Consider the following 15,270-nt stretch of genomic DNA (forward strand, 5'->3'; position numbering starts at 1 on the left):
GACCCTGATGCTGGGAAAAGATTGAGGGTGGGAGGAGAAGGGAATGACAGAGGATGAGATGGTTGGATGGCATCACTGACTCAATGGACATGAGTCTGAGTATGCTCTGGGAGTTGGTGATGGACAGGGAAGCCTGGCGTACTACAATCCATGGGGTTGCAAACAGTTGGACACGACTGAGCAACTGAACTGAACTGAACATGCATTGAGGGTCCTAGAGTAAAATGTGGTGTGAAACACTTTTAGTGGTCGATGCTCCAGTTGGAACAGTGTTGAGAAACACTTAGTTGTGGCTAAAAGCAGATGAACCAGCTTTGGGTTCACTTGCTTCCATAAATCTTTGTTTCCTTTTTCGTTTTGTCCTAATTCCTCCTGCTACTAAATAATTCCATTTCCTATCTTTGGACCCATCCCTTCATTTTCTGTATGTTAAGATCTATGGGACATTCATCCTCAATGAACTCAAGTAAGAAATTTTTAATATATGAAGATATAATTCTTTCAAAAAATTGTCATTGACCAAAATCTTCTGTTCTCATTAGAGAAGGACCACTTATTGAATATGGAGAAGCTGATGGAGGCCCAGAGAACAAGATGGAAGGAAAGTGGAGAGGAGTTTAGGATATGGAGAGATAGGTTATATCCATTACATGCTCAGCCTAGGGTTGGTATCTTAACTGTCTGTAAGAGAGTAGGCTTGATTCTTCTTGCTCTATGCTAATACTGTGCTAAATGCTTTACATGCTGTATCTGTGTAATCTCTGCCATACCCCAACAAGGTAGAAACTGTTATTACCACCATTTTATAGATGGAGTTACTGAGGCTCAGAAGGATTAAGAACTTGACCAAGGTCAACACTAGTAAGTGAAAGAAAGTCGCTCAGTCATGTCTGACTTTTTATGACCCCATGGACTATATAGTCCTTGAAATTCTCCAGGCCAGAATACTGGAGTGGGTAGGCTTTCCCTTCTCCAGGGGAATCTTCCCAACCCAGGGATTGAACCCAGGTCTCCTGCATTGCAGGCGGACTGTTCACCAGCTGAGCCACAGGGGAAGCCCAGTAAACGAAAGAGCCGGGACTTAAATTCAGCTAGCTTGACTCTAGAACCTTCTTTCTCAATCACTATCCAGGCTTCAGCTCTGCAGAGAGGTGACAAACAGTGATTTTGACACTATAAAAAGATTAAATACATTAACGTAGAATTTCAGAGATGAAACCTCCATAAGGTCTGGATAAGGCCCTTGAAACTGATAACAGTCCTTATATGACCCTGGGATCTTCTGATTTGCAATCAGAAGGCTTATTATTTCTAAATAAATAAATATATAATTGAGAATTTACAGTCAAACTCAAGCTATATTTTGCTTAGCAACTGAACCAAAATAATAAAGCTCTTCTCTATGAATAAGAAGAGAAATACCTGTTCTCTAACAGAGTTCATAAATCTGCCTTTGGTATAAATTTTGCAAACAACATTAAAGAGAGACTTCTGGAGTAGAGCCAAGTCTTTGCAAACCCACTTTAACTTTGTGCTTCATAATGTGTGGCTCTGACCTTCCAAGGAAACTGTAAAGGACCATTTTGTGCCTTCTATCTTTTCTTATTCTCTATCCCCAGTCTTCTTAATTACCTTTTCACATGAACTCTATAGCAGTAAATGAAGCCAGGTTCACTCAATATTTCTATTCAATCTTCTCAGAAAATTGGTTCTGTTTTCTTTGGGAAATCTATAGGCAGTTTCTTATGTACTTCCATACCATTCTGATAATGCATTTCCCCAGCCATTTTTCTTATTTTTTTTTTCAAGACAAAACTTTCCTTAGTCATCTGAATCCATCACACTATTTTAAAATGTAGTTATCCCTGTTTGTTTAGGCTGGAGGAGCCCAGTGGAGAATACTGTTGTCTGTTTTCTCTAAGCCAGTGCTGCCCGCCTGACAACTGGTAAACTTCTGACTGGGTTTCAGTCACTTTGCAATAAAATATTTCCAGGACTTGTCCCCGCCAGCGAGAAAGTCAAAGCCTGCCATTTCCTTGGCTTTTCAGTTTGACAGATGGACGTGCTTATCTGTGTGGCACTGTGCGTTCCTGGGTTCAGGGTGTCTCCACAGGTCACTCCATTATTTTCCTTTTTCACTCACAGTAGTAACCCTTTTAAACTGTACCTTTCAGTATTGCATTTGCTGAGGAAATTGAGCTTCTCCTGGATCTCTTGATTGAAAGGGTACTTTTAAGAGGATTAGTGCTGCTAGACAAGAAAGCAAAAATGATTTCTTCTCCCCCCTCTTTTGACAGTCCCAGGTTAGCTTTTCACATAAAATTATGGATTTGTATAAAAACTATCCAGCCAATTTTAAAAGTAAAATATTAGCCACTCTGATGGAACAGAAACAATATACTCACAATATGTTTAGTAAGCTATTATTCACAGGAAAGCTTCCCTGATGAAGTGGACGGGGTGAGTTTAAATGACCCAACGCCAAGTGGTAAATTATTTTCATAAATTTGGCTTCAGAATGTAACTTTTAAGTGGAAGAAGAGGGGCAAGAAACAACAGGGAGCATATCTGTAAACGACTACGAAACTATCAGTTGTGGAGACGACTGGGCCACATCACACACGTCTGGCAGAAGCATGTGTCCAGCTCGCGTGCAGCTCCCGCAGCAGAGGCACCTCAGAGGACATCTCATTAGATGCAGCTCATTTCTCATTCAGACTCTAAGTCTACAGTCCCATTTGGTTCAGCATCGACTGACATCAAATCACAGAATTTTACATGATTGCATTAACAGATGGTACCAACAAAATAAACCTGGCAATTTTAATCAGAGAATATTTGAAAGTCTGTTTTGAGCAGGAAGTTTTTTCAGAAGAAATGTTTATGTTTTTGGAGAGTGGCAGTGAGCCCTTGAAAAGCTGAAAGTCCCTGATCGTGCTGAGCTGGATTGCAAACAGGGTCACAGTTTCTTCTCATGCCCCTTTCCTGGGCATCTGTAGCTGGCCTATTGGATGAGTACCGAGTTCAGTGTCCACAGACCATGTGAACTCTGCCCTCACTGTGGTACATTTCAGCAAAGACACAGACAGATTGCCAACAGGGAAAAGCTGTGATTTTGTGTATCACCTAGAGATAAAAAGAAGTACAGTGTTTCACCTCCCAGCCGTAAGGCAGAAATCATAGCTATTGATTCAAGGAGAGACTGCAGGTAAGAGAGGAGAAATGAAAATACACTTTTTATTCCAAACTTTGTAAGTGGTCTCCAGCAGAGCATTTTGCTTTCCTGAGCCTTACTTTCCTGCTGTGCAAAAACAGCCGCCACCATTTCATACATGTTTGTGCTTCTCTAGTGAATCATCTATAAAGTCAATGAATTCAATGGTGAATTGGCTGTGCTTCAAATTCCTGGATTTCAGGTCTTATTAAATTTTGGGTTTTTAGCTATATTTTCTATAATTACCTTACCAGGATTAGGACTGACAGTCTACAGCAGAAATGACAGATGTCATCAAAGTCATCTTTGAATAATAGTTCCTGCTTTCTTTTTGCTCAGTCCATTCAAATATTTCAAAAGATGCAAGGAAAAAACAACAAAACAAAAACACTGCTTGGAAGTTTCTTGTTTCCTTTATTCTGTTCAGTGCTTGGCCACCAAGTGGAGCCTATGGTTCAGCTACACAGATCAGGGTGCTTGTTGCTAAGACTGAAGCAAAAGGATGTGCGGCAGAATGAATTTTCTTAAAATAAAATCAAAACAAATTACACTCATAAGCAAAATCTTCAAAATAACATTTGGAGCAGAAAGACATTTATTTCTTCTTCCTTGGTTCAACACAGTTTTTAGATAAAAATTTAATTACACGGGAAGTCGGGAAGAAATTGTCCCAAGATTTGTGTTGTCTGAGAATCATTATTTTTTCTTTAGTGTCTTGTCCTTGTTTTTCTTAGAGTTTTGTTCCTCTTAATCACATTTTCTTCAAGTTGATTAAGTAAGGAGCAGAGCTAGATTGGGGGGTATTGATATTTCCATTTTTTAAATCAAAATTAATAAAGTCTAGCTGGCCAAATTGTTTTCGTCTAACACAATTTGCCTACAGAGTGTGCCACTGGCCGATGAGGTGATCTCAGTTTATATGAATGTCTTCAAAAGACTTACTTTTTAATTTTCTAGGGAATCTGTTGGAGATATCTTCAGGATCTCAACACACAATTCAACCACAGGGAGAATTATTAGGTTTTGATGTTCGCTTCTTATGAAGATATTCCTAAATCAGATGGATTAAGTTGGGGAGGGGGAATCCATACATTTTACCCACAAGGAACATCACATATAGATTAGAAAGAACAATGGCTCTTAGTTGCTATGAACAAGATCAATATAAGAAAACCAATTACATTCCTATACAACAACAATAGACAATTATCTTTTCTAATAGAGACCTCATTTATAAAAGCAATAAAAATTACGAGACAGTCATTTGTTCAAATATGTATTTTCAGGCCTATTCTATGCCAAGAATTCTTCTAAATATTTCATCCAGGACAGTGAATTAAGTGGTGGGGTAAGAGGGGAGCTCCAATGTTTGCGACGGTGGCGGTATAACATGTGTTTTGTCTATAACCAAAAATTTTGATTAAATCAGTGCCTTGTCTAGTTAGTTTGAAGATGATCACACTGTGGAATAAAGTCACACAGAGCAGGTTAGGGGACTGACAGGCGCCATGAAGAGCAGCAGCTGTGAGCAGCGTTAAATACGGTGGTCAGGGTGGGCCTTCTCAAGTAGTGAGATTGAGCAAAGACAGGCAAGAAGTGAGGGGATGAGCCAGGAGAGTCTCTGGAGAAACAATTTTCCAGGTGGAGGGCACAGCTGGAGGCTTTCAGGTGTGAGTCTTCCTGCTGGGTTGGAGAAACAGCAAGGAGGCAGGGTGATAGAGCCGAGCACCCCACGGAGAAAGCAGGAAGAGAAGCACAGTGGGTGCTGAGTCAGGGGATCCACACGCCGGGGCTTGTAAACACTGAAATCTTTTATTCTGAGAAAAGCTGAAGCTGTTGGAAGGCTTGGCGCTTAGGATCCGATTTAATTAAAACATGAAATGAAAGCACAGGGCTGTCGTTTGAGAATACTTTGTGGGTGGAGGGGTGCAAGGAGGCATGCACAGAGATTCCTGAGGAAGCAACTACAATTAGCCAGGCAAAGATGGAGGTGGGTCATTCCCTGGGACTACAGTGGAGATCAGGAGAAATGATAGGCTATTCTAGATCTGCTTGGATGACATGACCCAGGTGATTTCCTGTGAGTGAGAGGGATAAACAAGACTCTTTTGACCTGAGTGACTGAAAGGACTGAATTGCCCTTAACTGCAATGTACAAAGCTAGACAGAAGACATTTTTGAGTGTGAAGAAGAAAAATTCAGTTTATGAATTTTTTCCTTGCCTCTCTGGAAAGAATGTGCTTAAGCTCCTGAAGTCAGTACTTACCACTGACATTTAGACACACATGTACACATGTGCACATGGATATACACTCACACAAACTCACATTCCATTAGCAAATACTCGAACAGATTTCTCCCGAATATATCCTAAGCCTTTTAGACCAGAACAGTCTATTCAAAAGGAGTATGAAAAAACAGAGATATCAAGTTGCCTATAAGCAAAATAAGATCCCAAACCTAAAAAAGGAACAAGCTAAATACCCAGAAGCTTCAAATACATTTTTAAATGTGCAGATGTGTGGGTAACATACACAACCAGTGTTTCTTCTTGTTCTTGGAATGCAGACGCAAAATGAGTGCAAAAATCAGCTACCATAAAGGTTAAGTAATGCCGTACCTCAACCCCAGACAGCAGAAACGGCACAAAGAAGGTGCAAAACCCTTGACGGATACAACCCATTCAGTTTTCAAGAGTACTGCCTAGTGACAGATAACAAACAACAGGACTTTTTGCGATCAAACAATGTTCATACCAATATAATTTCCCTTTACTGTTTCCGTTTACTTTGCAGATAATTCATCCAGGATGAGAGGTGCCTAACCCTTTCTGATTATTCCCTAAAAGTCCCCTTATAAGTTTTTCCTCTAAGTCTTTCTCAGTCTGGGTTCCCAGGTACTTACTGAACGTGGTGGTTTAGTCACTAAGTTGTGTCCAACTCTTGTGACCCCATGGACTGTGGCCCACCAGGCTCCTATGAGCATGGGATTCTCCAGGCAAGAATACTGGAGTGGATTGCCATTTCCCTCTCCAGAGGAATCCTCCTGATCCAGGAATCGAACCCTGGTCTCCTGCATTACAGGCAGACTCTTCACCAAGTGAGCTATGAGGGAAGCCCAAATGTCATGACAGGCACTGAATACATGGACGCATGAACACATGGGTGAATGAGTGAATGGATTAATGAACAAAAGCAATTTAGTTTTGGAACAAATATAACTTTCTTTTCCCAGAACCTTGTTTACCCCCCAGAGGTATTGGATGTAAACTGAATATTTTATGGAATTATAAACAGGCTCTGAGAAAAACTCAAATCTAAAAGGATTATTTATTTTGTTATTAGACACATGCTCTCATATTATTCATATAAGAATAAAAAAAACTTTAAGTCTCTTTATCACTTAGATACGGAGTCTAAAAACATCAAACTCATAGAAATAGAGTAGAAAAGTGATCGCCAGGGGCTGGGGAGGAGGAAATAAGGAGACAATGGTAAGAGAGAATGAACTTCCATCTATAAGATGAATAAGTTCTGAGAATCTAATGTAAAACATGGTGACTACAGTTAACACTGTACTATACAACTGAAATTTGCTAAGAGTACATTAAACTATATATTAAAACTTACATACACACAATGATAAATATGTGAGGTGATGGATGTGTTAACTAGATGGGGGAATCCTTTCACAATGTTACGTTCGTGTAAGAAATCATTATGATAAACACTGTAAATATCTTACAGTTTTGTGTCAGTTATATCTCAATAAAACTGAGTTCCACAGGAACTTCTAAAAAGAAGACTGGAGTTGAGAAAAGGCATAAGAGTTGGAGATCTTTTAAAAGGTCCAGAAATCATTAAGATAAAACCTATATTATCATTGTGGGACTGGATAACTTCATACAAGTAAAATATAAAATACAAAAAGAGCCAAATTTTAAGCATTATATGTAAAGGGAGAGTGGAAGAAGAGATGGCATTGAAAAAGGTTTAGAAGGAGCCCCCAGACAGATGGGAGAACCAGAGAAGGTGGTATCTCAGGCACCAAGGATACAGAGTGCTTCAAGCCATCTGTTACTTGAGAAAGAACAGCTTTTCCTAATGCATGTAAAGGATTAATGGGTGGGGAGGTCAAGGGAAGCAGAAGATGAAGCAGTTGTATTCATTTTCTAGGGTTCATGTAACAGAGTATAGTTGACCTTTGAGCAGGATGGGTTTGAACTTCAAGGATCTGCTTATACACAGATTTTTTTTTCAGTACACATATTACTATGTTTATGATCTGTGATTGGTTGACTCTGTGGATGTAGTATCCATAGATATGGAGGGCTGATTGAGAGAATCGAGCATCCGTAGATTTTGGTATCTGCAGGGGTATCTTGGACGAACCAGTCCTCCATGGATACTAAAGGACATGTGTACAAAAAACTCAGTGAATTGAACAACAAAAACTTATCCTCTCACAGTTCTGGAGGTTCAGTTCAGTTCTGCTCAGTTGCTCAGTCATGTCCGACTCTTTGCGACCCCGTTAACCGCAGCATGCAAGGCCTCCCTGTCTATCACCAACTCCCAGAGTCCACCCAAACCCATGTCCATTGAGTCGGTGATGCCATGCAGCCATCTCATCCTCTGTCGTCTCCTTTTCCTCCTGCCCTCAATCTTTCCCAGCATCAGGGTCTTTTCCAATGAGTCAGCTCTTCACATCAGGTGGCCAAAGTATTGGAGTTTCAGCTTCAACATCAGTCCTTCCAATGAACACCCAGGACTGATTTCCTTTAGAATGGACTGTTTGGATCTCCTTGCAGTCCAAGGGACTCTCAAGAGTCTTCTCCAACACCACAGTTCAAAAGCATCAATTCTTCGGCACTCAGCTTTCTTTATAGTCCAATTCTCACATCCATACATGACCACAGGAAAAAACACAGCCTTCACCAGACAGACCTTTGTTAGAAGTCTGAAATCAAGGTGTCAACAGTATTGGTTCCTTCTTAGGGCTGTGAGCATATAATCTGTTTCAGGCATCTCTTTGGCCATGTAGATGGCTATCTTCTCCTTTTGTCCCTTCATATCATCTTCTATCTATGCATGTCTGCCTCTGTGTTCAAATTTCCCCTTTTGATAAGTCATACTGAATTAGGGCCCACTCTAATAACCTCATCTTAACCAATTACATAGGCAATAACTCTATTTCCAAATGAAATCACACTCTGAGAGACCAGGGGTTAGGACTTCAATGTGTAAATGTTGGTGGACCTGATGCAACCTATCAGAACAGTCACAAAAAGGTGGAATGGTGTCATAAAGGTTGAGCAGCAATGCTTGTTTTATATTTTGTGAGAGACTAAAATGTAACTGAAAGAAGAGAAGGGGTGACTAAATATGAGGTATTAAGAATGAAGAGAGATACAAAATTAAGAGGTGAGAAAGGTGGGGTTAGAAGAATGGATAAAGGCTTAAATTTGGAAAAGAGAGGAATGAGAAATACATTTGGAGAAGAGAAGTGGAATAAGAGACAAAAAGAACAGGGAAGAAAAGAGTCAAGAGGTTTCACTTTGTATGACTGACTGTGAAGTTAGGTAAGGGCTGGATGAGAATTTTAAGAGACTGAAAGATTCAAACCGGTTGTTATGGGGACAAAGCAGGGAATTAACAGCCAATAAAGTGCTTCCCTGTGGCTCAGATGGTAAAGAAACTGCCTGCAATGCAGGAGACCTGGGATTCATCTCTGGGTCAGGAAGATCCCCTGGAGAAGGGCATGGCTACCCACTCCAGTATGCTTGCCTGGAAAATTTCATGGACAGAGGAGCCTGGCAGATTACAGTCGAGCAGGTATCAAAGAGTCGAACACGACTGAGTGACTAACTTTCACTTTCCCACTTTCAAAGAAGAGAATTTATAAGGCTGAATGATAATAGATCATTTACTTTTTGAATAGATCTAATCCAGAAAAAGTGTACTAACTGTCTTATCTTCTTTGAGAAGCAGGAAGATGGGTGATTCTTCTTTGAAAAGAAGAGAAAATGTAACTGAATTTACTTACAAATAGCCTTTTTCCATGCTGAATAGTATAGAGAGGGAAGCCAAAAAAAAAAAAAAAATGGTGAAAGGAAAGCAGAGTAGGATGAGAGCACTTTGGGCAATGCCATAAAAACAAATGTGGCCACAGGAGTGGAAAGTTGAAATGAAAGCCTTTGGAGTAAAAGAATGTCACTGAACTGAATGTCACCAAATGGATGCTAAATTAGCACAGAAAGATTATAACGATTTAAGGTGTGACTATATTAAGACATGCTTCCCTGACAAAGAATCTGCCTGCCAATGGAGGTAATGTAGGTTCAATCCCTGGGTAAGAAGATCCCCTGGAGAAGAAAATGGTAACCCAATCCAGCATTCTTGCCTGGGAAATCCCATGGACAGAGGAGCCAGGTGGGCTTATAGTCCATGTGGTTGCCAAAGAGTCGGACATGACTGAGCAACTAAACAACAACATATTAAGACATAATAACATGGCTCTTCAGGTGTCCTCCTCAAATAGATTTAACTTCACTATTATTACTATGATAGTAATATTACCTTGAGTTAGAATAGTAACTTTACGAAGCCATGCTTTGCAGATATTTTTATTTAAGGGCTGACAAAAGACAAGAAGGAGGAGGACAAGGAGAAGGAGGGGAAGAAAAAGAAAAAAAAGGAAAAGAGAACATATAGGAAGAATGTTTATAAAAGTCATAACCAAAAAAAAAAAAATTCTAAGCATTTAAACTTAATGAGCTGGTAAAGATTTCATAAAAAGGTGACAGCCGGTAGGTTTCAACCTAATGATCATAGGGTACAATATTCTTTATTTGCTTTCTTAATTCATCCCCTTAGATGGGCATAAACATTTCTGAGAAACTTTCTCAGTTAAATTTCCCTTGGAAATGAAAGTACACAGTTCACTGAGCTTTAAATTAACCCATAAGTTAAGGCTCAAGTACAGTTACAAAGTGAAAAATCCCATCATTTTATAGATTTTCCCAAAGCTTGCAGGCAAATTCAATACTATTTATACATATTTTGCCTGCTAGTAATTAAATTGTTTCTAATTTATGTTCTGTGAAAAATGACATCTGCTTTTAATTGGGAAGTTCATTAAAAAATCAGACAAGTAAAACAAATTATTCACTAAAATGAAGACAGAGGAATTGAAATGCACTAATGCAGGTGTCTCTACTGTTTGAAGATTCAGTTAATTTCTGCCTTGAGACCTTTCCGATTCAGACTCCATTTTATTTTTTAAATGAGATGAAACATTATAAAAGTAACAAACACTTCTTCATTTTGTAGACTTTCCTTATAATCCTCAGAGATGATGTCAGCTGATTAACTGAAGCAATATGTTTTAGGTGCTTATACCATTTCTTTTACATACCTTCAGTAAAAGAATTTGGGGATGTAATAGAAGTTCAAATAGAAGAATAGTCAGCTTCTTTATTGAGGTTAATAAATACCACAGTGAGAAGAAAACAGCTAACAATGATTGTGAAACACTTTGAAACTATTTGGACAACCTGGGAACTATAAATGTATGAACTCTAGATATTTCTACACACTTCCTGAACCACCTAAGAGACCTACAAGTAGCTCCTTTGGTACAAAATAGTTCAGGAAAGTGCTATTTCTGTGGAAAGATTTCTATTTTTAAAAAGGAACAATCCAATTTTAAATACTTCTCTTTTGATCTTCAATTACCTGAGTAATAAATGCAAGCAACAAAAATAAATCAACTTTTAAGCTCAGAAATCATGTCCACACCTAAAGAAACACAAAGATTTATTTAGATTTACATCTTTCAAGTTCTTACAATGTCCCAATATTTCAACTCCATCACTTAAACTCCCTTTCATTCTACTGCAGTTCTCTCCTTCATAATGTTTGTCACCCAAAGGGTGGTACAGAGACCAGTAGCATCAATATTACATTGAAATTTGTTAGAATGCAGATGCTCAAGTCTCAGCCCAGATCTCACAAATGACAATATGCATTTTAACGTCCCTGGGTAATTCATGAATACACTTTAGTTTTAGTTTTAGCTCTGGTCTAAAATACAGTGAAAGGAAGTCTTTTTACCATTAGACAGATGCACAAGAGACAAATGATTATGGAAGGGGAAATTAACAGATTATAAGACCTTATATATAGAAAATTTTAAGGGGTTCTAAGAAAAACTATTAGAGCTATTAATTCAGCAGAGTTTCAGGGTACAATATTAACACACAAATTTCACTGTCCCTCTATAGACTATAAATGAATAATATGAAAAGGAAATGAAGAAAAACTTTCATTTACAATAGGATCAAAAGGAATAAAACACTTAAGAATAAATTTAAGGGGATGCAAGATCCATATGCTGAAAATGATTAGAAAAAAAAAACTACTGAAAAAGTTAAGAAGACCTAAATAAGTGGAAAGGTATCCTGTGGTTATAGATTAGAAAACCTAATGTTGTTTAAAAGACAATACTCTCAAAGTCATCTACAAATTCCTATTAGAATTGCAATGGCCTCTTTATTAAGAATGGTAAAGTAGATTCTAATGTGTAGAATAGCAAGAGACCCCTGAATAACCATAACAATCTTTGAAAAGAAAAATGTTAGAGAACTCAGTTTCAAATCTTACTACAAAAACTATGGTAATCAAAACTGTGGCATTGGCATAAGGGCAGACACATAGATCAATGAAATAGAAGTGAGAGTTCAGAAATAAACCTATGCATTTGTGGCCAGTTAGTCTCACCCCACTCCAGTACTCTTGCCTGGAAAATCCCATGGATGGAGGAGCCTGGTAGGCTGCAGACAATGGGGTCGCTAAAAGTCAGGCACGACTGAATGACTTCACTTTCGCTTTTCACTTGCATACATTGGAGAAGGAAATGGCAACCCACTTCAGTGTTCTTGCCTGGAGAATTCCAGAGACAGAGGAGCCTAGTGGGCTGCCGTCTATGGGGTCACACAGAGTTGGACACGACTGAAGTGACTTAGCAGCAGCAGTCTCAATAAGGGTGCCAAGACTATTCAATGGGGAAAGAATAGTCTCTTCAACAAACTGTGCTAGAAGAATGATATCTGCATGTAAAGAATGGCCCTTTCTTTACATCATATATAAAAATTAGCTCAAAATGGAGCAAAACCTAAATGTAAGTGCTAAAGCCACAAGATTATTAGAAAAAAACACAGGAGTAAACCTTCATGACCTTGGATCTTTCAATAGTTTCATAGCTTTGACATCAAAAGCAAAAGCAAGAAAATTAAAAATAGATAAACTGGACTTTCTCAAAATTAAAAACTTTTGCTCATCAAAGCACACTACAGGTACAGGGGATGAATAAACATTTCTTCAAAGAAGATATTCAAATGGTCATGAAAAGATCTTCAACATCACGAATTTTTAGCTATTTGTTGTTTAGTCACTAAGTCATGTCCAACTCTTTTGTGACCCCATGGACTGCAGCCTGCCCAGCTCCTCTGTCCATGGGATTTCCCAGGTAAGAATACTGGAGTGGGTTGCCATTCCCTTCTCCAGGGGATCTTCCCAACCCAGGGATCAAACCCATGTCTCCTGCATTATCAGGCAATTCTTTACTACTGAACCACATATTAGTTATTAGGGAAATATAAATAAAAATACTGTGATTGGATAGGACTTCACATACACTAGGATGTCTAGGGAAAACATTTTTTTAACATAAGAACAAGATCATAAAGTAAGTTTTGGCAAGGATGCGAAGTTAAAACCACTGTACATGTTTTCCCACTGATGGTGGGAACACAAAATGGTGCAGCTGCTATGCAAAATAGTATAGTGATTCCTCAACAAATTAAATGTAGTATATTTACACAGTAGAATATTATTCCATCATAAAAAGTAATAATGTATCAATACAGGCTACAATACGGATGGACCTTGAAAACATACTAACAAAGAAATCAGACACAAAAGGCTATTTGTACGATTCCAGAATAAGTAAGTCCATGGAAAGTTGATTAATGATCATCAGGGGCAGAGGGAGAGAGGAATAAATTGTTTAATGGCTATGGTGTTCCTTTTCAGGGCAATAGAAATATTCTGTAGCTAGATAATGGGACAGTTACACAACACTGTAAATTTACGAAATAGCACTAAAGGTAAGATTTTATGATACATTTATTTTAACATCTTTTTTTCATTCAGTTCAGTTCAGTCGCTCAGTCGTGTCCGACTCTTTGCGACCCCATGAATCGCAGCACGCCAGGTCTCCCTGTCCATCACCATCTCCCGGAGTTCACTCAGACTCACATCCATCTAGTCCGTGATGCCATCCAGCCATCTCATCCTCTGTCGTCCCCTTCTCCTCCTGCCCCCAATCCCTCCCAGCATCAGAGTCTTTTCCAATGAGTCAACTCTTCACATGAGGTGGCCAAAGTACTGGAGTTTCAGCTTCAACATCATTCCTTCCAAAGAAATCCCAGGGCTGATCTCCTTCAGAATGGACGGGTTGGATCTCCTTGCAGTCCAAGGGACTCTCAAGAGTCTTCTCCAACACCACAGCTCAAAAGCATCAATTTTTCAGCGCTCAGCCTTCTTCACAGTCCAACTCTCACATCCATACATGACCACTGCAAAAACCATAGCCTTGACTAGACGGACCTTAGTTGGCAAAGTAATGTCTCTGCTTTTCAATATGCTATCTAGGTTGGTCATAACTTTTCTTCCAAGGAGTAAGTGTCTTTTAATTTCATGGCTGCAGTCACCATCTGCAGTGATTCTGGAGCCCCCAAAAATAAAGTCTGATGCTGTTTCCACTGTTTCCCCATCTATTTCCCATGAAGTGATGGAACCGGATGCCATGATCTTCATTTTCCGAATATTGAGCTTTAGGCCAACTATTTCGCTCTCCTCTTTCACTTTCATCAAGAGGCTTTTTAGTTCCTCTTCACTTTCTGCCATAAGGGTGGTGTCATCTGCATATCTGAGGTTATTGATATTTCTCCCAGCAATCTTGATTCCAGCTTGTGTTTCTTTCAGCCCAGTGTTTCTCATGATGTACTCTGCATAGAAGTTTAATAAGCAGGGTGACAACATATAGCCTTGACGGACTCCTTTTCCTATTTGGAGCCAGTCTATTGTTCCATGTCCAGTTCTAACTGCTGCTTCCTGACCTGCATACAGATTTCTCAAGAGGCAGGTCAGGTGGTCTGGTATTCCCATCTCTTTCAGAATTTTCCACAGTTTCTTGTGATCCACACAGTCAAAGGCTTTGGCATAGTCAATAATGCAGAAATAGATGTTTTTCTGGAACTCTCTTGCTTTTCCCATGATCCAGCAGATGTTGGCAATTTGATCTCTGGTTCCTCTGCCTTTTCTAAAACCAGCTTGAACATCAGGGAGTGCATGGTTCACGTATTGCTGAAGCCTGGCTTGGAGAATTTTGAGCATTACTTTACTAGCATGTGAGATGAGTGCAATTGTGCAGTAGTTTGAGCATTCTTTGGCATTGCCTTTCTTTGGGATTGGAATGAAAACTGATCTTTTCCAGTCCTGTGGCCACTGCTGAGTTTTCCAAATTTGCTGGCATATTGAGTGCAGCCCTTTCACAGCATTATCTTTCAGGATTTGAAACAGTTCAACTGGAGTTCCATCACCTCCGCTAGCTTTGTTCGTAGTGATGCTTTCTAAGGCCCACTTGACTTCACTTTCCAAGATGTCTGGTTCTAGATTAGTGATCACATCATCATGACTATCTGGGTCATGAAGATCTTTTTTGTACAGTTCTTCCGTGTATTCTTGCCACCTCTTCTTAATATCTTCTGCTTCTGTTAGGTCCATACCATTTCTGTCCTTTATCGAGCCCATCTTTGCATGAAATGTTCCGTTGGTATCTCTAATTTTCTTGAAGAGATCTCTAGTCTTTCCCATTCTGTTCTTTTCCTCTATTCCTTTGCATTGCTTGCTGAAGAAGGCTTTCTTATCTCTTCTTGCTATTCTTTGGAACTCTGCATTCAGATGCCTATATCTTTCCTTTTCTCCTTGGCTTTT

General features: G+C 39.2%; 1 protein-coding gene across 4 annotated transcripts in view; it reads right to left on the bottom strand.

Moving 5' to 3' along the window:
- CCDC141 (coiled-coil domain containing 141) overlaps positions 1-15,270 on the bottom strand; it is a 235,062-nt gene that overhangs the window by 101,549 nt on the left and 118,243 nt on the right. The window lies entirely within an intron of this gene.

The sequence above is a fragment of the Oryx dammah genome, unplaced genomic scaffold (assembly GCF_014754425.2).
Source record: "Oryx dammah isolate SB20612 unplaced genomic scaffold, SCBI_Odam_1.1 HiC_scaffold_27, whole genome shotgun sequence".
NCBI lineage: Eukaryota > Metazoa > Chordata > Mammalia > Artiodactyla > Bovidae > Oryx > Oryx dammah.